This window comes from Rhinolophus sinicus, chromosome 16, assembly GCF_057876585.1.
Source record: "Rhinolophus sinicus isolate RSI-liver-muscle chromosome 16, RSI-T2T, whole genome shotgun sequence".
Taxonomy (NCBI): Eukaryota; Metazoa; Chordata; class Mammalia; order Chiroptera; family Rhinolophidae; genus Rhinolophus; species Rhinolophus sinicus.
The window spans coordinates 24,786,155-24,806,892 of record NC_142516.1 but is presented as its reverse complement, the minus strand read 5'-3'; the positions used below and the strand labels follow the sequence as shown (position 1 = coordinate 24,806,892).

At 43.2% G+C, this 20,738-nt stretch overlaps 1 long non-coding RNA gene across 1 annotated transcript in view; it reads right to left on the bottom strand.

The window, feature by feature from the left end:
• Window positions 1-3,999: 3,999 nt before the first annotated feature.
• LOC141571162 (uncharacterized) overlaps window positions 4,000-20,738 on the bottom strand; it is a 122,052-nt gene continuing 105,313 nt past the window's right edge. The window contains exon 3 of the long non-coding RNA XR_012495871.2: window positions 4,000-4,138. This is a non-coding gene — a long non-coding RNA (uncharacterized LOC141571162). The remainder of the gene's footprint in view (window positions 4,139-20,738) is intronic.

Below are 20,738 nucleotides of genomic sequence, written 5' to 3'. Positions count from 1 at the left end.
TATAGGGCAAAGGTTCTCATTCTGGAGTGTGTGAAGTTTCAAGTGTATGTACAGTTTCCTAATGGATCATGTCTTTAGCTTTTATCAGATTGCTCAAGGACTCCATGATTCAAAAGAGATTAACAGCCACTACTATAGAGTTATGAAATCATTTCTTCTTGTAAGCTAGCTCTGAAGGACAGTCATGTGGCAGGACAACAGAGGTTTCAGCTTATCATTTGATGTGTTGTCTCAGTGGATTCCAGAGCTTCCAGAGCCTCCGTGTCTCCACATATAAAGTGGAAGGTAGAACTGGAAGTGGGTGGGGGGAAGAGCTGGGCTCCATGGTCACTTTTGGACTGAAGCTTCAGGACCGTTTTTGTCACAGGTTCCTCAAGCCACATAGCAGTTGCTGTTGATCTGGATGCCTTAACAAGTTTTGTCTCCTAACTTCAAAAAAACCCTCTGAATACCCAAGACCCACCTTGAAGAAAAAGGAGTACATGGAAGACATCCCTGCTATATTAATTTCTACAATGGTCAGAGTCAGGGGCATACACGTAGAGTGACCTAAAATTATAAACACAGGAAATGCTGCTTCCATAGGCTTTCTCTGTTGTTCAGTTCTATATATGTGTGTGAGCTTTCTGCCTTTGACTCAAGCTGTTTTCTCTTTCTGGGATTCTTTTTCTCCATATTTTTGCATCTATCAAAATCCAAGAAGAAGGAACTGCTTCCTGAAGAATGCTGTTTCTTCCTAACTGAATGCTTTTATTTTTCTGGTCTCCTAACAAGTTCCTACACATCGTTTCAGACTCTTAGACACCTGTTCCACTGTGACCCTTTCCCTGACATTCCCCACAGGCCCTCCTGGGCTGTTATTCACCTGGTCCTCTGAGCAGTTATTGACATTCCATTCTTTCAGCTGCACGATTCAAAAGCCCTCCACAATCTGGCCACGATCTTCAACACATCTCCACTTTTGTTTCCTAGTCCAGCCATGTAGTACATTGTGTTCCCGTCAGAAGCCTTTCCTGATCCCAGAAAGAATTAATTGCCCATTTACCCTGCACCTTGTGACTGTACTGTTTAACAAACCTATCGTGGCACCTAACACACTGTATTGAAAATTTTTGTTTATACACCTATCTCCTGAACTATACAATGGGTTCTTTTACCACATGGACCATGTTTATTTCATCCTTGAGCTTGAAATTTAACAGACACTCAATAAATGTTGAATAAATAAATGAATGGATGGTTGAATGATACAGTTTGTTTACATAAGTGTCCCTCCCACTTTATTATTAAGTCTTTGAGGTTACTAATATTGGCTCATTTATCTTTTGTTCTTAATAGCTAGTTTTTGCCTGTCATATAATAGGCGCCCAATAAATTCTTTTCACTGAATGAATGAATGAATGGATGAATTTATAGTCTTTTGTAATATCTCCAACCTGATATAGCCTTTCCCTCCTTTAAAACCTGGAACACTTTCCTTGTGTTTATCCAGTGGCATTTTCTTTAGCTTGTACTTTTCTCAGCATCTAATCCCCCCTACTTGGTGGTCAGTTCCTTGAGGGTAGAAATTGAGCCTTACTTCCCTTGGTGTCCCCTGCAGTGCCCACTGCATTGCTGGGCATATAACAAGGGCTCACCTTTGAGCTTTTCTGGGAACAATGAAAGTACCTGTCATTCAGAGCCCCTGTTCCAGCAATGAAATGCCCAAGTACGTGAATTACGTTCACATAGTAAATCTCCAAACCCACTCCTTTGCCTTATGGGTGCTCAGTGTTGCCAACTGCTGGGTGAGAGGATGGCAAAGCTGAAAAGACCATATTGTTTCACATTTGTGTTCTCTGCAATACCCTGTACTAGTAGGTGCCCAGTAAATGTAATTTTCATATTAATAAAGGACACGAAGCCCATCAAGAATGAATGAGCCCAAAGCTACAAAAGAGCTGCTGAAAGATGAAAATCCCATCAGCTAATAAGAAATGGAAAGGCGGGTCAGTGGACTGTCTCTCAGGGTAACAGTGTCGAAAGAATTGAAAAGCATGTTTTTCTCCATAAAAGACGGAGTGCCATATATGCATTTGAACTTCAAAATGTTAAAAAGTCCCCCTAATTCTGCCATAGCTAAATAGAGAAGAGCAATCCTCAAAATTAGAATTTGTTAGCTGTGGTGGGACTTTTTCCTCTGTTTGCTTTTTGTGTGGGCATTCGCTTCTCTTCCTCTCTTTTCTCTTCTTTTTCTTCCTTTCAACATATCTTTGCTGAGCATTAACTATGTTCTAGGTACTCATTCTTCTAAGAGCTTTATACTCATATTTTCTCATCACACTCATAACGACTCTGTGATGTAGGTCTTAGTATCTCCACTTAAAATGTGATAAAATTGGGGCTCAGATTCAAGAAGTTGCCTAAGGCCTCACAGGCAGTAAATACGAGGATCCTAATTTAAACCGAGGTCTCATAAACACTGAAGCTTATATGTTGTTGCTGAATTCCTACATTATAATGCCTCTCTGTACCAGCCAATGGTTCTAGTCTCACATAGCTTACAACTAGAAAGACAGTAAAAGTAAACCAAGTACAGGGTCACAGGTTAGCAAAGGGTAATACTGGAACACAGAGAAGGTCATCTATGTCGGGATGGAGGAGAGCAGGAGGGTCAGCAATGGCTCCCAGGGAAGGGGTCCCTTGAATTGAGATCTCAAGACTAAGTGGGAGTTGCTAGATCAAGCCAGGGACACCATGTGGAGGAGGTACAGCAAGTACAAAGGCCGGGGGTGAGAAGCCACCCAACATGTGCAAGGAACTGAATGTACCATGTTTCCCCGAAGATAAGACCAGGTGTTATATTAACTTTTGCTCCAAAAGATGCATTAGGCCTTATGCTCAGGGGATGTCATCCTGAAAAATCATGCTAGGGCTTATTTTCCGGTTAAGTCTCATTTTCAGGGAAACACGGTAAGTGTTGCCAGGGCGCGAGAAAGGTAAATGTTTTAGTCATTTTGTTTTCAAAGCTTTTGTGTGTGTGTGTGTGTGTGTGTGTGTGTGTGTGTGTGTGTGTGTGTGTGTGTCATAACTCACAGTGGCTAATTGTCTTTGCTTTGTCAGAAAACGCTGAAATGTAAAGGTGAGTGGGTCATTGAAATGAATTAAGGTTTTCATGTTGATTTCAAATGCTCTCCAGGGGACCAGTGCATTCTGATGTCCAGATGACATAGTGAAGTGGCCAATGCCATGGCCTTGCTGTCCAGTGAAATCAGATAGCTATGAAAGTACACTGATACTTCAGGAAAAGTCCAAAATGGGAAGGCTCATAGTATGCTTTTTAAAAAAGGAATTATCCTTTATCATTTCCACAGGATATAAAAATGTAAATCATTTTATTCTTATGTCTGTTGTGAAATGATTTCGCTAGTCACTCCAAACACTCAAATTAAGATCTAAGGTGGTGGGTCCGTGGGATCCATTATACTATTCTCTCTAATTTTGTATATTTTTGATGTTGTTGAACAAAAAATTTTAACTTTCATAGCTGAAAGTCTTTTTAAAAGAAAGGGTTTATTAGGCCATTGCTAGGGAAAAAAGGAAGAAGAAGAGGAAGAGGGAGGAGGAGGAGGAGGAGGAGGAGGAGGAGGAGGAAGAGGAGGAGAAGGAGAAAGACAGGTCTGGGGAATGGAGTCTAATCCACTAGCAACATGGCTGGGTAGGAAAGACAACATGTCCATAGGCCCTGAGTTTTGCAAGCATTTTTATGCATCAAATGCGAGGAGGGGGAATGTAAGCTGTTCTGAAAGGATTTACATTAGCTGTAGACAAAGGGGATGGGAGAAGCTGAAGCTGGGCTAGTTCTGGGATAAACCAGAGTCTGCAGCACATTCCACAGCAGAGTCCCTCAAGCTGTTGTGTAAACAAGGAGGAGAGGCTCCTGGAGTTCGATGGTGGCCGGCTAAAATAATCTGCCAAGGCAGCAACCTGAAAATTTGTCTGCAGATGCAACAGATATACAGGAATGTGAGCAGTCTTTTGTCAGAGTTGGTCCACAGCTGTTCACAGGCTGTTCCGTCTCTTTTTGTCACTCTCCAGTTGCTGTAATTGTAATCTAGAACATCTCAGAATTTTCTCCCTGTCAGTGTTTTCCATAAGACTAAAAAAAAAAACTTTTTAATAGACTATATTTTTAGAGCAGTTTTAGGTTCACAGCAAAGTTGAGTTGAAAGTGCCGAGTTCCCATACACTCCCCGCCCCCACACCTGTACATAGCCCCTGCCACTGTCAACAAACATCCTCCACTACAATGGGTTTTATTAATCTAGTCTTTAAATCAGATATATATTATAGATGCTTTGCTTATTTATCAATTATATAGTGAGCATTTCACCATTTGCTTTGCATTTTGCTAGGTCTTTGCTAAATAGGCATAGTCCCTGCCCGTATGTTGTTTATAGTCTAGTGGGAGATCCATTGAAGAAGTAATTTTACAGAAAAAACTTAGGTACAAAATGTGATGAGGAGAACCAGAAGATGCTACAACTGTATACTAGGAGAATTCCTTCAGTACAGGTGGTCAGGAAAGGCTTTCCCAGAGAAAATCAACAGGTAAACTGAGATCTGAAAGAGAAGCAAAGATGACAGGGAAAGCATTTTAGGCAAGCAGAGTAACGGCCTGCAGAGATCTTAAGGCAAGAAGGAGCCTGGCATATTTTAGGAGCTGAAAGTTGGTGGACAAAGACAGAGATGCGGCTGGAAAGTCAGGCGGAAGCCAGAACATGTGGGCGCCATGTTAATTGGTCTTTACCCTGCGTGATGGGAAACAGTGGATGGGTTTTACACAGGAGGTGCCATGAATGGACTTTATTTTAAAACGAAGACCCTGACTGCATTGTGAGAAATGGATAGGAGTGGAACTGAGGAGACTTGCTGGTAGCAAACTATTGGAATCGACGCAGAGATGATGGTAAAGTGGAGAGACAGAGAAATGGACAGGTGCCATCTTCATGAGATGGAATCAACAAGATTTGGTGTTTGCTTTGAAAAGATAGGGCAGAGCTGTGTTTCTTGGCTTGTAAAACTGGATAGATTCTGGTGCATTTACTGAGATGGAAGAAGGGGTGAAGAGAAGATCAGGAATTTACAAGGGCTTTATAACTATTTTGTCTATTCCAAATAATTACCCTGTGCTAGGTTCCGTGCTAGGTGATTCACACTCAGCATCACAGAAGTACTTTTATCTGATGTCATAGGAACTAGCAACGGGTTGATTCCCATACTGCCACAGCTCAATGAACCTTAAGGGACTGTATTTACTGTCCTCTGCTATCATTTCAAGTGCACATTGTTTGTTTCCTATGCACAGCTCATTGGCATACAGTTATCTGAAGCTCGAAGCATTGTCTCCAACTCCCTTCCCAATTATTTTCTCATGTGACTCACTGGGCAACTTCCACGCCTTTTTATTTTCCTTCTCTCAATACTATACCTACTCATGGTAACTTGTTTAATAGGTTTATTTAGACATCTTTCCCCTCCCCCTCCATGGTCAGTTTAAAGTCGTCTTGATCAGGGCAGGTCACTGGGCAAACGTGTTCTCAAGCCATACGTAGCAGAGGTTCATCTTTGATCCATTATCCCAGATGCTCCATCCCATGGAGCGTTACCTCCCTGGTCTCACTTCCCTTCCTGAAGCACTGCAGTGGTGTGCCCACTGTTATAGGAAACAAACCCCAAATTCTCACCTTCCATATCAAAGCCCTTATCAGAACAGACTATGACATCATTTCCATCTTCTCTTTATTCTAATCTGCCTCCTCTATTTCTCTGGGGCCCTTCTGTCACTGCTTCTCTTTAATAGTAACCAGGAGCGTATGGGATATTTTCATGTGTGTTGTGCCATTCAATCCCACAACACCTCCCCCTGGTTCCTTTCCCCACACCTGGCCTATCGTCGTCATCCAAATATTTGTTGAATTAGTGAATGAACTGTGTTGCTGGGAAAGCAAAGGATGCCTTATTTGAAGGGGGATCAGGCCTGTTTCTGTTTTTTTAAGAGGAATTTTAATGTTTTCTTAAATTTTCATAAATAACAGCTCATCTATCACCTATTACCAATTGTAAACTGTTAATTCATTTATAATAGTATGGTTCATTCTATATGAATGACTAACATAAGTATGAACCTGATCTCTCAAATGAATTATTGCTTGGGTTAGAGGTGCAGTGACACCAAAATACCACTAAAAAGTAACAATTAAAAAGGAAAAACCAAAACCATTATCCCATGGTACCTCTAAAACACCAATCCAGATTTTCAGCTTTGGCTGGACATAGCTAGATGGCCGTTTTCTAATACTTCAGTGCCTCTTCTAGGGTTGCACTGAACAGCGTGTTTCCGTCTAGATGGTGTCATTACTGTTTTGTGCATTTTGGTAGCACTTTATATTTGCAAAGTGCAGGAAAATCATATTCATTAGTATTTCTTTAAAGCTCCTGTGTGGTAGGTCAGCATTACTGAAGCCAAGCATAAAAATAAGTGTGCACTTATCGGAAAGTTGCTGATAGGGTCCAAATGAAATGTCAATGAACACTAATGCACAATATTCGGAATGTTATAGTTTCTCTAGATACATTTCAGTGGAACTAAGAAAACTCTTTCCATAGCATTTGGATTTCCAACTCAAAAATGAATCCTAATTTTGAGGGAAATAAGTGATTATTGTATTAGATCTTACTTTAAATGTTAGTTTATGTTACTATTTAAAACTTAACTACACAGACGTCTAAGCTTATGAAGGCAATGTTTAAATCTGCATTTCACAGAACTCATTTGCATTCTTGGCAGGAGCAATTTTTTTTAACACTCAGATTAAAGTAAAAATTAAATGCTCTTGTGGCAGAGAATCTGAATTATTCAATTATGTGGATTTGGGATCACCTCAAATTGCCCAGAATTTATCATTTTAAAGATCTAATTGTAGTTAATTAGCCCAAAAATATTCACCTATCTCAGACCAGTACACTCTAAGAACCTATTCTAATAGAAGAGAGAGCCCCAGTCCATAAGAGTCAAAGAAAGATAGGGCAAACACACTCAGGTTCCCCGGTCCTTTTGCTTCACCAAAGTCACATGTGGCCTCCATCTCATGGTTCAATGTGGGGGCTCTATCTCCAGGCTCTTCCCCTTGTTTCAGGCAAAAAGAAGGAGAAAGAGGAGGAGGAAGAAAAAGAAAGGGAGGAGGAAGAAGGGAACAACACAGGCAACAGGAAGACTTTTCAGAAACTGCCCCACAGACTCCCCAGCAGCCATGTAGCCTCACTGATGAGAGTTCCCCACCCTCACCAACCCCTGCCCTCCACCCACCGGCGTGGGAGATAGGAGAACAGAGTAATGTGTTTGTTTGGGCACATAGCCATCCCAAACAGAACTGACGGTCTGGTAATAATGAAAACAGGACGAATGGATGTGACTTGAAATAGGAACGAGCAATATTACCAGACCGGCTGTTTTAAGTGTGAACCTAGAGGGACATACGAATATGTGGTGCAAAGAAAGAACATGATGAGAAGTAACCGGAACAATTGAAGGAAGAAGAGCTGGGTCTGAAAAGGTTTCATGGAGGTTTCCAGCCCTTCAAGTCACCTCTTGGTGTTGTTTTAAGATTTCAAGGTGGAACCACATATGTCAAGTTCCCTGTATAATTGTGATGAAGGTGGTAAACTTTATGTAGAGTACATTTTTCATTTCCCCCAATGTGCGCCAGGAGCTATAATCCAAGAATGTTCATTCCAGAATTATTTGTAACAGCCAAAATTTGGGGAAAAATCCTAAATGTCCATCAACAAAAGAATAGATAAATTTTGGGTTATTCATAAAGTGTGGAATACTTTACAACCGTTAAAATAAGTAAAATTTGACAAAGCTAGGTGGTAGGCACTAAGGTATTTGTTATATTATTCATTTTGTTTTTTCTATGTGATTGAATATTTCATAATTTTATAAATTAGCAAAATAAAACAAAACAAAACTCGGGCAGTGTTTCCCACTATTTGATCTACAAACCACCTGCATCAAAATCACTGACGATATATATTAAAATGCAGATTCCTGGGGCCCCTCCCAGGCCCAGTACTAGAACCTCCAGGCCTAAGCCCAGTAGTCTGTGTTTCAAACAAGGCCACTCAGTGATTTCTAGAGGACTACTGACACAGTGTCTGGGTGGGGAAAAGAATTGGACGGAAAACAGAAATTGTGACGACCTCTGGGCTGGATAAATGAGTCATATAGAGCCTGAAGGAGGGCTGAAACTATCACGTATCCCAGACGCTGGGGTGGAGCACAGGAGCTGCCACCCCTTGATACTGGCAAAGGGGGCAGTTTAGTGGTGAGCAGGACCTAGTCGTTAGGATTAAACTGTAAGAAATGGAGAACCCAAATATCAGTGGCTTAACCAAGCAAGTCTTGCATTGCCTTGTCATGTGGAAGAAGTCTGGAGATGGTCAGTTCTCCACGATGTCAGGAATCCAGGCTTAGTCGACGCTGTTGCTCTGCCCGTGCTCTGCACGCCACGCCTGCCTCGTGGCCTAGGAGGGTTGTTGAGCTTGAGCCACCATGATGACACTGCAACCAACAGGAAGGAGGAAAGGAGAAAAGGGCACCGCTCCCGTTAAGGATGCTTCCCGAAAGCAGTACAAACCACGTCTGCTCACTTCTCGTGGCCATACCTAGCTGGAAGGGAAGCTAGGACATGTTGTCTTTATTTCAGGGGGTCAGGCACCCAGCTAAAGATGGGCAGGGGAGGTTCCATCCCCATGGAGAAAGGAGGAAATGGATGCAGGAGCCTCTGTCATAGGGGCTGGGGGCTCAGAGCCTATGGAAGCTCAGCAGCAAAGGCCCAGGAAGCTGCCGTGAGGACTCCAGGATCAGAGCCATACTGGTCAGGTGATTTCTGGGGTAGCAAGTTGCAAAGTGTGGTATGGGGCCAGCAGTTTCTACATCACCTGGGAGCCTGTTAGAAATGCCAATTCAGCCCCCTCCCCCTCACCCGACCCCCCAAACACACGTCTCCTGAATCAGAATCTACATTTTAACACGACCCCCAGAACTGGGCTAGAAGGCCTCAGAGGAGAGACAGAATAGAAGCTGGGGAGGCTTCTAGCACAGGACAGGGACTAGAGGAGAGCGTGTTCTGGCACAGCGCTGCTTGGGCTCCTGTGAGCCAGCGAGCTCCCTGGAAGCAAAGGCAGAGACAGGCCAGAGAGCTGAGGGGAGGTGAGTGGAAGAGACTGGCAGCAAGGAACTAGACAGAGAAGAAAGAGACACAGAAACTGGGAAAGAACATGGCCATGAAAACACACTTTAACAGAGTGTCAATGAAATACAGATTTAACCGGCCTGTACCGTGGACTAAGCAACACTTAATCCTTACAACACCCCGGAGTGGCAGGAACTACGTTCTCATTGGAGGTGTTGAAGCTGAGCTTCAGAGATGTTCACTTGCCAAGGTCACACAGCTGGGTAGTAACATAGCTTACAAGGATACTGTGTAGAGATCTGGCCAGTTTTCAAAGCACTATTATATTCATCATCGAATGTAATCCTCACAGTAACTTTGAAGTAAACAGAAAGTGGCTATTTTAATTTTGCACCTAAGGAGTTCCAGGATTTTGCTTCCCTGTCCATTTTTTTTTTTCCATTTTTGTTTCCTGATTTCCTGACACATGATGATAATGAAGACGGGATAAGAGTGTGAGGTTCACTGAACCTGAACTCAACTGTGTGAGAGTCTAGCCCTGGAGCAGGCACACAGTAGGTAGGCCCTTTAATGTGACTGATGGTATAATTACAACAATTGGTTTTATTCAAGAGGAAGGTAATATTACAAAAGTAGTTTATTGGAATGAGGAGCACAGAAGCCAGATATGGGGTGGGGGGTGGGGGGATTGAAGGTACTGTGTCAGCAGCAAGGGAAGGGATTCTAAACACTGTGTAAATGAGCACCGGAGCCAGACAAGCTTAGTCCGCCTGGCCCCACTGCTAACTTATTAAAATGGTGATGTTGGATAAATTACCTAACATGCCCTTGCTTTCCCTTCCTCTTTCTTCAAAGTTGAGATAAATAGTACTTTATTGGGTAATATCATGAGGGTTAAATGAGACTAGGATGATAAGCCCAGGGCTCTGAAGAAAATAAATATTCAATAACTATAGCTATTATTAAATCTGGTTATGGATGGAAGAGTAAAATGAGGTGGGATTTAAAGCAGTAGTCGGTTCAGGTGGTCACTAAGATGAAGAATAAAATAACCCATGTTAACTGCTTTGGATGTTTATCAGTTCATAGATTTTATATAACTTTAAATTTCAAAAAAAAAAAAAAAATTCCCTGTTCCCCAGGCTCACAGACTTTACACACTAATTACAATTAATTTGCCTTCAGATGATGCTGCATTCTCACAAATGTATGTGGTAACTCTGAATCTAACAAATGAATACAAAACAAATAGTCAGAGCTCCTTACCTTAAATGTTCATGAAGTGAAAGAAGTCAAGGGAAAATGCCAACAAACGCTTGTTGTCTCACTTATGAGAAGCGTTGGCACAGGTTCTGAAGGTGACAGATGTTCTGCTTCCTAGAACCTTTTTGTTCCACCCCCAAAATCTATATTTTCCTTTAGTATATTGATTTCTTGTTATAGAGCAGAGTAGCTATTAAATATCTTTATTTGGGAGCGAGGGGATGCCAGAATGTGAGAGGGAAAAGGCATCAGTATTTAAAGAAAAGTTATGGAATGGGTGGAAAAGAACTGGAGAGAAGATGGCAGTCTATATCTGGGACATTATTGACGGTTTGACTGAAGGACAGAGACTTGCCGAAGGAAGAACACAGGGAACAAATGAAAAAGCATCCAATCACAGGTAAACCCTTTGATGGATGAGGAAGGCACTTGAATAGATGAGAAAGCACTTTCTCCAGTGGCCAGCTGGCTCACCTCATCTCTCTTGTTGGCTGGTAGCACAGTGGAACGACTCAGTGTAACAAATGATGGAATATGTGTATAACAGTGAACCAGCTGATGCAAACTAACAGCAAATCCAAGTGTTCTTTTCTGTTCTGATGAGGGGCTACTGATTTCTCTGTAGGGCTGATGTTGTAGCTTCACTACCAAAATCGCTAGAAATTGAGTTGACTAATTATGAACAATGTCCCCAACACCACTTTTCTCAGCAATAGAAATAACATTTATGGAATGTATTTGTAGTTTCAAAGTAGGCTCAACTGCATCATCTCATTTTATCTTACAAATAATCCTGTGAGCTCAGTATCATTATCCACATTTTGTACTTGAGAAAACTGAGATTTATCCACACCCAGGTGCATCTTACCACACTACCTTTCTTCGGCTCCTCAACAAATATCAATCTATGGCTATAGTTCCCACAAAGTACTTTTTTTTTGGGGGGTGGCATCTTTGCCAAGCATACCCTAGGTTTCAATAGTGTTTTTACCTCCAGGCAACTCCATGGGCTTTGACATCTCTCAAAGGCCTTAAGAGTCCACTTGAGGTTGTTTGGAGGACCTGGAATGAGGGTGGGGACTAGGAGTGAGGCAGGACAGTGCAGTCCTACCAGAAACTAAGCTACAGCTTCCCTGGGCTTCTGAGGACCCTGTGACATTGGTGCCTCCCTTTTCCCCTGCAGCTCACACTTTCTGCAACACCCTCTCACATGCCTCCCTGGAACCTCTGGGCTGCCCTCCAGCCATCCTATGCATCCCATCCCTCAAAAGGCCCACCTACTCTATCTCCATCTAGATACCTCAGCCACCAGTTAGGAGAGCAATCGCTTATTGCAAATGACTATCTCCTTGAGAGAATTTCCAACATGAGGAACAAACAGCCTGGAGAAGGGGCTGCCTTAACCACACCAAGAGGTTTTCATCCTCTTGGGCAGAAAGCCTCCACTGCCTCCCCCTCTGATAACTTCCTGGTCTGGGGTAACGTCTTCTATCATCAGTGGTCAAGTAGCTTAGAATTGTGACTACACACTGAAAAGAGAGCTGCCTTGCCTCAGGTTGGCAGTGCAAAGCTACGCAAATTACAGCTAGGTAGACCATAATAGTTCCCAGCTAGTGTACAGATTTGCCTGTTTTTGAATCCAGGCAGCATCACTCGCTAGCTGTGGTACCTTGGTCAAATTACTTATCTTCTCTGTGGCTTAGTGTACGCATCTTCAAGCATGGTAATAATAGTACACATGGAATGGTAACGAGGATTAAAAGGGCTACATAGGTAAAGCGTTTAGATCAGTTCCTAGCACACAGAAAAGCTATATAAGGATTAGATAAACTGAATTTTTAAAATTACCTACTTTTAAAAGTATCTGCTCCGCATTAGGATATTTACATCTGAAATTCAGATTTTGGCTGGAATTATCCTGCCCCTTCAGGTGCAGATAAGTGGTTTCATCTCCCTTTCCATGGATTTTGAAAAAAAAAAAAAAAAAACCTAATCATCTCCCCAAGAATTCGTTGAATTCCCAAGTGTACTTTACATTTCTTGATGAGGTCAGGCTCTAAGCACCAGCATCTTCAGAATTATTCTGTTTTGTTGTTCTGCACATTGTGTTCCACAAATGTTTAACTCAATATCCACACAACATTTATCAGTGTTCACGTGCATAGCAAGCGTTCCCGAGCCTTTTGAGAAAGAAATGGTTGACGTTGCAATAACCCAATCCATTTTAAGTTCAACATCAATCATTCCTGTTCTTTACTAGGCTTCTGACCATGTCCACATCTTAGGATCTAGCCTCCTGCCAGGTTCCTTCATTCCCCACTCTCACCCCTTTTCCTACTATGTCTCTTCAAGCCTTCACCCCCAGATTGCCTGAGACTCCAGATTCCCCTGGTTCCATTATGCAGACAAATCCATTTAAGCTCTCTCCAGCCCACTACTAAAAAAAAAAACAAAAAACGGGTAAACCCTTAAAGGTCACCGTTTCAGGCACACAAAGACCTTGGTGAAAATTTGAAATTATCCTTTTTAATTATCGTTCATTACATTTTTGGCCCAAGATTAAACTCATCCCTGTTCTCTTTGTTTGAGGGGTGGGAAACAGGGAGAGGATGGTTACTAAATGTACATTATTTCAATTAGTTCTCACAGCAATGCTGCAAGGTAGGTGTGATTTTCCCCATTTTATAACTCGGAAAACTGCGGCTCAGAAAAGTTAAGGAATATACCCCAAATCATCTAGCTGGGAAGGGATGAACAGAGTTAAGACCATGTGCATCTGCCTCAGAATCCCTCACTATTTTCTCTACACCCCAGTGCCTAATCCATTGTGCTTGGCTTTGAGAATCTAAAGTGTCCCAAGGTGATGGGAGAGATCAGGAGCTAAATGCAGCTCCTCCTTTGGGCCCTTCATCTTGGCCAACCCTCAGCTGTGCCCCTGGCTGCCATCTTATGGTAAGTGTCCATGTCTTCATACATGGGGCCCAGCCCTTAGCCCAGCCTTCCAGGTGGGATCTGAACAGCGCACAGGAGAGCAGGACCCTTCATTTTATTCTTTACCCTGGATTTCTAGTCACACAACCTGAGATCACTTTGGCTCCTTGAACCCACATTTCATTGCTGATTCATCCTGGGTTTCCAGCCAATGGAAACCTCTAAAACAAAAGTACTCCTTGAACTCTGGAGTCAGTCCCAGGAATTCCTGCTTCACTACTTCCTGTGAAACTTGGACAACTCACCTCTTTTTTAGACCCCCGTTTCCTTGGATGCTCTAAAAGAGGTGATGTTATTATTATCTTATAGATCATTAGAAAAATTAAATGAATTAATGCAAGATGCTAACCCAGTACCTGGAACATTGTAAAGTTCAATAAATATTAGCTGTATTAATATTAATTATAAATGTCCATCCTCTCCCCCACCTCCAGACAAATATGATCTCTCCTCTTCCCTGTTTTCCCCACATGAGCCTGCACATGTCTGTACATACGCACAAACCCATTATTGGAAGGCGCTCTCTTCAAGCAGAAGGTTTGGCCTTAGAAACCGTGGATTTGGTTTTATATAGCTATCTAGTGACCTTGGGCCAGAGCTTCAAACTCTTTTAGCCACAATTTCTTCCTCTGCAAAACAGAAATTATAATTTTGTACTCTCTTAACTCACAGCATTATCATAAGAATTACATAAGGTAGAAATGTAAAGAAGCTCCATATTTACTGGAATCATATTTCCATTCCCCTAATAAAAGTATGTTAGATTTTTTTTAACTAAGTGCAGGAATGTATACTTATAATCTCTGTTAAAACATATAGACTCATTTAGGATTTATCAAACTAACATGGTTCTAAATGCTTTCTCTATATCAGCCTTCACATATTTTTTTCACGTGATACTTTTTATTTGCTCATGAGTTTTAAAAGTCTCTTAATAAAATGAAAGCACTGGAACACTATCCCCCACTAGTCACAAATTTTCTTTTATTAAGAATGAATCTGCACCCATTGGCTGCATTATATACTTGGTTGGGGCAATGGCAGAGTCAAAGAAATACAATTCGGGTTGGGTGCCCTCACGTCGTACTTCGGGAAAATGACCTACATACCTAACCTTAAATGTTACTGTCTTGAGACAGTTATGCAACCTTTCAAAGAAACCTAGAAAACCTCAAAATGTCCAATCATGGAACAAACTTGCAACTTTGATGGTAATTCTCTTTAACAGCATTCCTTGCTGGGCCTGTCTGAAATGCAGGAGACATGACATTATGGAATTGAAAATCTTAGGATTCGTCACCTAACATTAATGCTGAAGGGCCTGGGGTACCATCCATATTAAGCTCTACATTTTACAGGTGAAGATGCTGACCCTAGAGAGAGAAAAGGATTTATCCCAAATCAATCCAGTAGGTAGCAGAGCCCAGAGGAACCCAGGTCAGCCTTCATTCGTTTGGGTTGTTAGTGGACTGCAGGAATCAGAGGTAGGAAGAGAGGGGTGGACAGATCAGAGGAACAAGAGGCACATTTTGCACACATCTAGTTCTTATTCTTCATCCTAGACCGTGTTCCCTGCCCCTAAATTGGTCGGATGTCCGGAGAGGGACGACCACTGGAGCAGAAGAGATAACAAGGACACCTGAAAACCGTCACTGGGGGTTGTGTGGTTGGGAACTCAAAACCTAGCCAGAGGATTAAAAGAATTTCTGTAAATGTGGTTTCTGAGGGCAAGGAAGCCTTGCCCTACCCCAGCGCTGGCCCCGCCCCGTGCCCGGCAGTAACCCCAAGGCGCCCTGAAGCCTCGGCTATCTTCAACGTAGCCATTTGGGAAGAGAAAAACAGAGAATGTGCTCCTTTTCACTTCAAACCCAATCGTTAGGTTGGGGCCCCTCCCTGGCAGAAATGGGAGCATTAACTTTGCGCCCACGTGGCTTTTCTGCGGGCGTGTGCTCTGTTCGGAAGCCAGAGGCTCCTTCCCTTAACTGTCTTTTTGGGGAAAAGGAGATGTGAGGAGATGACAGAACTGAATAGGGGTCTGCCATGCGTGAAGGGGCAAGCAAGCAATGTAAAGACAACAGATGGGGGAAGGCGGAATGAGAAGTAATGAGGTGTCTGGGGCTGGAGAACGTGTGGGGGTGACGGCTCAGGAAGCCAGGTCGCCTGTTGGGCCTGAGATTGTGCCCTGTCCCGCCAGCGCCAGAAATTAGGGCACATCCGCAAAGCCCACACCCTTTATTTAAGAGAGAAACGGAAACCACCAGAAAACAAACCCTCTCAACTGTCCACCGCGAAGGGGAACGAGCTATGCGCAGGCGCGCAAGGTTCCATGTCTGCCCTCGAGTTACCCCGCGCTGCGGGCCGGGAGAACTAGGTGAAAGGTAACTAGCAGGCGCTGCTCCGGTCGACAGCCAAGGCGCGCGTGCGCGGGCTGGAGCAGCTTGGTCAATCCTCCCCAAATTTCTCCAAGTCTGCATTTCATTGAGCTGTGGTTGTGGCAGGGGCCAAGCATGAGGCGATGGAGATTGGGGGCGGGGGGCACCGAGCAGACAGGGAAAATGTTTGTCACTGAATCCTCAATGGAGAAATTAAACCCAGGAATGATTCGGGGGAGGAGGGGGGGAGACCACTTACTGAGCGCCATTGAGCGCCATTGGTTTGCTTGACAGGCAGCTGGGCGCGTCCCTGCATTAATTCTCACAACCCTTCGAACAAGGCAAAGTCGCCTCCCATTTACGAAAGAGGAAACTGAGGCGCAGAGAGTTCCTGTGACTTGTGGAGATCATCCGATCAATAAAACGCAATTTCTACAAATGGTCCCTGATTCAAGGTGTTTGTTTTCAGGGTGTTTTTTCCCGCCTAGTATTAATAACTGACGAGTGTAGCACCTTTTACAGTACACCCTCCCATCCATTACTCGTTCTGTCCTTACCTGAAACCTATGAGGTGGGTACTATTAATATTTCCCTTTTGCATAGGGGGAAACTGAGACTCAAGAAAATTGTTCTGGGATCACACAGAAACGAGCAGAGTTGAGATTTTGTGCCTCACTTTAGAGGGATTTAAAAGCTTAAAGCTCAAGATCAGTTCCCCCACCCCCTATCCCACAGACCTTTGAGAATAGGAGAGCTTCAAGCTCTAAGGGATGAGTGGGATAGGCCATGAAGAAAACCAATAAGTTCTCATTGTTGGAGGTTCCATGACAGAATTCTACAGTGACCACCCCTTGTAGGAGATAGTTGGGTTGTTGGCTCATTGACATTAGGGACAGAATGCACTGATTAAGGTTCGTTCAACTTGGTGTTTGTTGGATAAGTTTATAACTGAGTGAACAACACATTTTCAATCCCAGACTAACCCAGAAAGAAGCTGCAAGTGTGTGTGGCAGTGGCTGAAATGACAGCTTTTTGTGTGACTTTCCCTGGATTAGGGCTCTTGCATTCATTCAGCAAACATACTTAGCACACAGCTGGAAAACAACAGGGTAGCTTCAAAGGGCAGGAATGCCTTGCTTCTCCTGAAAATTCTGAGTCCTACACATCTGGGGTGTGTGCCCCTTCATACACAGAGAAGCCATAGGGTTTCCTATAGGCAAGAAGTCATCACCCATGGAGAGGTGTAGGATCAAATCACACCCCTCCCATGCCCACTTGCCCCTCATTGCCCTGGCTGTTCCTCAGAATCACAAACAAGGAAGCAGGTCTGCTCCTCTCCTGAGGAAGCCTTGGAAACAGGCAACTACAAAAAGGAAAATGCAAGGGAAGCAGAAAAAACTACAGAGCAACCATCAGCCCCCTCCCACCCCCATCTCTTAACAAGAATCCCCTCCCTTGAGTGTCCAGTCAGGGAACTGGAATTTCACCGCCTTGTTCCCTAAGACTGTGTTGCTACTCAGGCTGATAAAGACAAAGGCTGCAATTGGACTGCTTTTTGCCCTAATGTAACCCTGCCCTGCAGCCTCCCTGAGATGACCAGGGGGGATCATGTGCTACCCAATGCTTTCAAGATGCCACTGTGAGCAGCCTGCCTGATGGTATTGGCAGGAAGAAAGCTGCTTGGAGACTTATATCATCACCCTGTGGAGAGTCTCGTGTGCTGAGAACTTGAGCCACGCTGGGCCCTTTGCTAGACACTTTCACTTGAATTCCCATACATCCTCCACAGCCCTGTGTAGTAAGGTGTGATCCCCAGGTTAAAAACTGAGGCTCTGAAGGGGTAAGTGACTTCCCCACATCACACAGCCAGTAAAAGGCATGACGGAAACTCAACTCCTTTCACTGCCCTCTACATTTAGATCCAATACCTCCAGTGGGCCCTGTATCTGGACTGGTTGGGAAAACTCTCCCTAGGTTTCTTTCTTTCTACCCTAATTATCCCAGAGACATTGCAATGAAAACGTAGAACAAGTGAAATTCCATGCCTTACATACAGGTAAATGATAAGTGACTTAGAGGAATGAATGAATGAATGGACGAAGGAAGGTAGAGAATGAGATGCGGCAACCACCTAGACTCCTGCCTGGCACATGGCAGGCACTCAGTAAATATATACCAACTGAATTAATAAAGGAGGAAGAATAAACCAAAGTACAAGGTATGAAAGAATTTCAACGTGAGGTGCAAATACTTTCGGGAAACAATTGCCCAAACTTAAGTTCACAGATAAAGTTTATAGTCCTGTTGGAATTTGAAATTCTTCTTTTGGAATTATTGGTGAAAGGTTTACTGGTGCCAGGAGGTTATCAGATACACAGAAAGTAAATGCAGTTAAGCCCTAGTCCACACCCCTTTCCCGATGAATTGCCTGTCATGGTGTGTCTGGGGTGTGATGTATGCTGCTGGCCTTTTATCCATAGGAAAGGCCTTTCATTCCATTTAATAGGAGACAGTACTCTTTATGAAGCATGACACAGGTTACAAAGTACATAAGATATGGTCCTTGTTCCCAAGTGGGGAAAACATGAGATTTGGAGTCAAACGTCTGAGGTTTGAGTCCCTGCTCTTTTAGGGTGTATACTTCCTTGGCTTTCCCCTATGTAAAATGGGTATGGAATGACCTCACGGGGTCATTTTAATGACTTAATAATATATAAAATTAGTAATTTAATATATAAATATATAAGAGGAAGGGGTTGATAAGTTGCAAGTGCTATTAGTTTAATTTTGCTCAGAGCAAGTATGAGGAGTGTTGTCCCAGGCACCAAGCCTAGCCCTCTCCAGGGAGGGGGATGGGACAGCTGTACACTTGAGCCCAGAGAAGGATTCTGGGCTGGAGGGTTTCCAGGCAGCATGGAGCCTGGAGGAGCAGAGTGGTATTGCCGGGGAGTAGGAGCTCAGCAAGTGCCTCTTGGGCCTTGGGCCTGAGCCTGGGACTTGTCTAGCTCTTCCCTCCTGAGATACGGATGTATCACTTGAATTCGGTGGCTGCAGGAGGAAGGAGCATCCTGGAGCAGCTGAAACCATGAAACCTCTGCTGCCTCACGGTGTGCACCGCGCCACTGCCCTGCTCAGGTCAGCCTAAATTCACCTCAGCCAGCATTTATGGAGCCTTTGCTGGATGCCAGACCCTAAAAATACAGAGCAGGCCTGATACAAATATAGAATGTAGAAACATAAAATGACCTGAAGATTTAAGGAGGGAGAAACTGAGCGAGCACACAGGGTAATGGGAAATTCCCAAGGAGGTGGCCTTTGGCTGTGATGTGAAGGATGGAGCCTAATTTGATTGAGATAGAAAGCAAAATGGGTTTACACCTTTTGGCAAAAAAAAAGTAGAATCCCACTTTGGCCATCCCACATGCTTTCTTTGATTTACCCAGAGATTTTTGAGGGATGGAAAGAAAGAAAACACTGAGAAACACATCTTGCTCATCTTGGGAGAAAAGTGAGCACTAAGGCTTTACAGCCGAGGTTTTACTTGTTTACCAGCTCTGAGACTTTGGCTACTCACCTTCTCTGTATGCCTGTTTCCTTGTCTATAAAATAAGTACTCTCATACCTAACTCACAGCATTGTTGTGGGGAATAGATGATATGACGAAGGTAAAGTATTCACCATAATATCAGGGATGCAATAAACTCTAGAGAAATGGTGGCTTCTTTCTCCTTTCCTGCCATATGGAGTGTCTGCTCAACAGGGCTGAGCTCATTCTTTTGCATTACCTCATAGCCTCTTTTAAAATTATAGGCCCAAGAAAGATTTTAGAACATCTTCCTAGACTCAGAAATGTCTGCTTTCTTCCCTCTTACCCATAGAAAAACTTGTACAAATGTCGACCCCTTGGGGGAAAAAAAGCAGCTCTGTTAATTAAGCATAGCCTTATTCTGTCTGAAGACTGTAATTACCTTCTGTGTAGATGTCTTGCCTTGAGATTTCCCCGAGTCCCCCAGGTAACCTCTCAGAGCCCAGCCTCCTTAGGGTGAAGATGCCTGAGGGCTGGGATCTTAAAATCCTTCCACAGAGGACAAACTCTGATCCCCATGGAAAGCAGTTGTAAATAATTAGTGTGAGCCCCATTTGTCTGCCTAGCTTCATGGCAATTTCAAGGACAACAACACAGAGGACAGCCAAGTTTCTGAGGCATTTCCTGAAAAATCCAAAATGCTCAAGTGTCAAGGAATTTCCCCCACACAGCATCCAAGTTAAACCGTGCTGTTCTTTGTCCCACTTCACTCTTAAATACACTGTAGTGGGTATGAGGAAAAATTTAATTCCCATAGGTATATTTTTTCCAGAGTTAATTGTCATTGGGAAAAAACTGTCAAGGCTATAAAAAGAAACAAGAAGTTTGAATTCAGCTAACCCCATCTCAGTGGTTCTTGGGGGGCAACCAGCAGTCAGTCATTTCGAGAGCTTAGAAGGGGAATCAGGTGATGGGGGTCCTAACTCTGTTTCTACCTCTAACATGATATGCAGCCTTAGCTAAATCATTTCCTTTCTCTAAGCCTCAGTTTCTGTTTCTGCACCTGTAAACTTAGAGGTCTGGTTTAGTGGATCTTTATGTTTCTTCCTAATTAGCAATCACCTCTGGTGTATATTTGGAGTTTTGCTTCAGAAAACGTAGAGAAAAAATACCTGTGGAACACTGACATTTACTGAAATTCAAGCACAAGCACCAACCATAATCAAATAACAAAATCCAATTCAGGAAAATATGTACTTGAGAACAATGAAAGTATTACTCAGTTCTTCGCCAAAAGTTAAACTAAATTTAACTCTCTTTCTTTCTTTTTTTTTTTCTTTTTTTTTT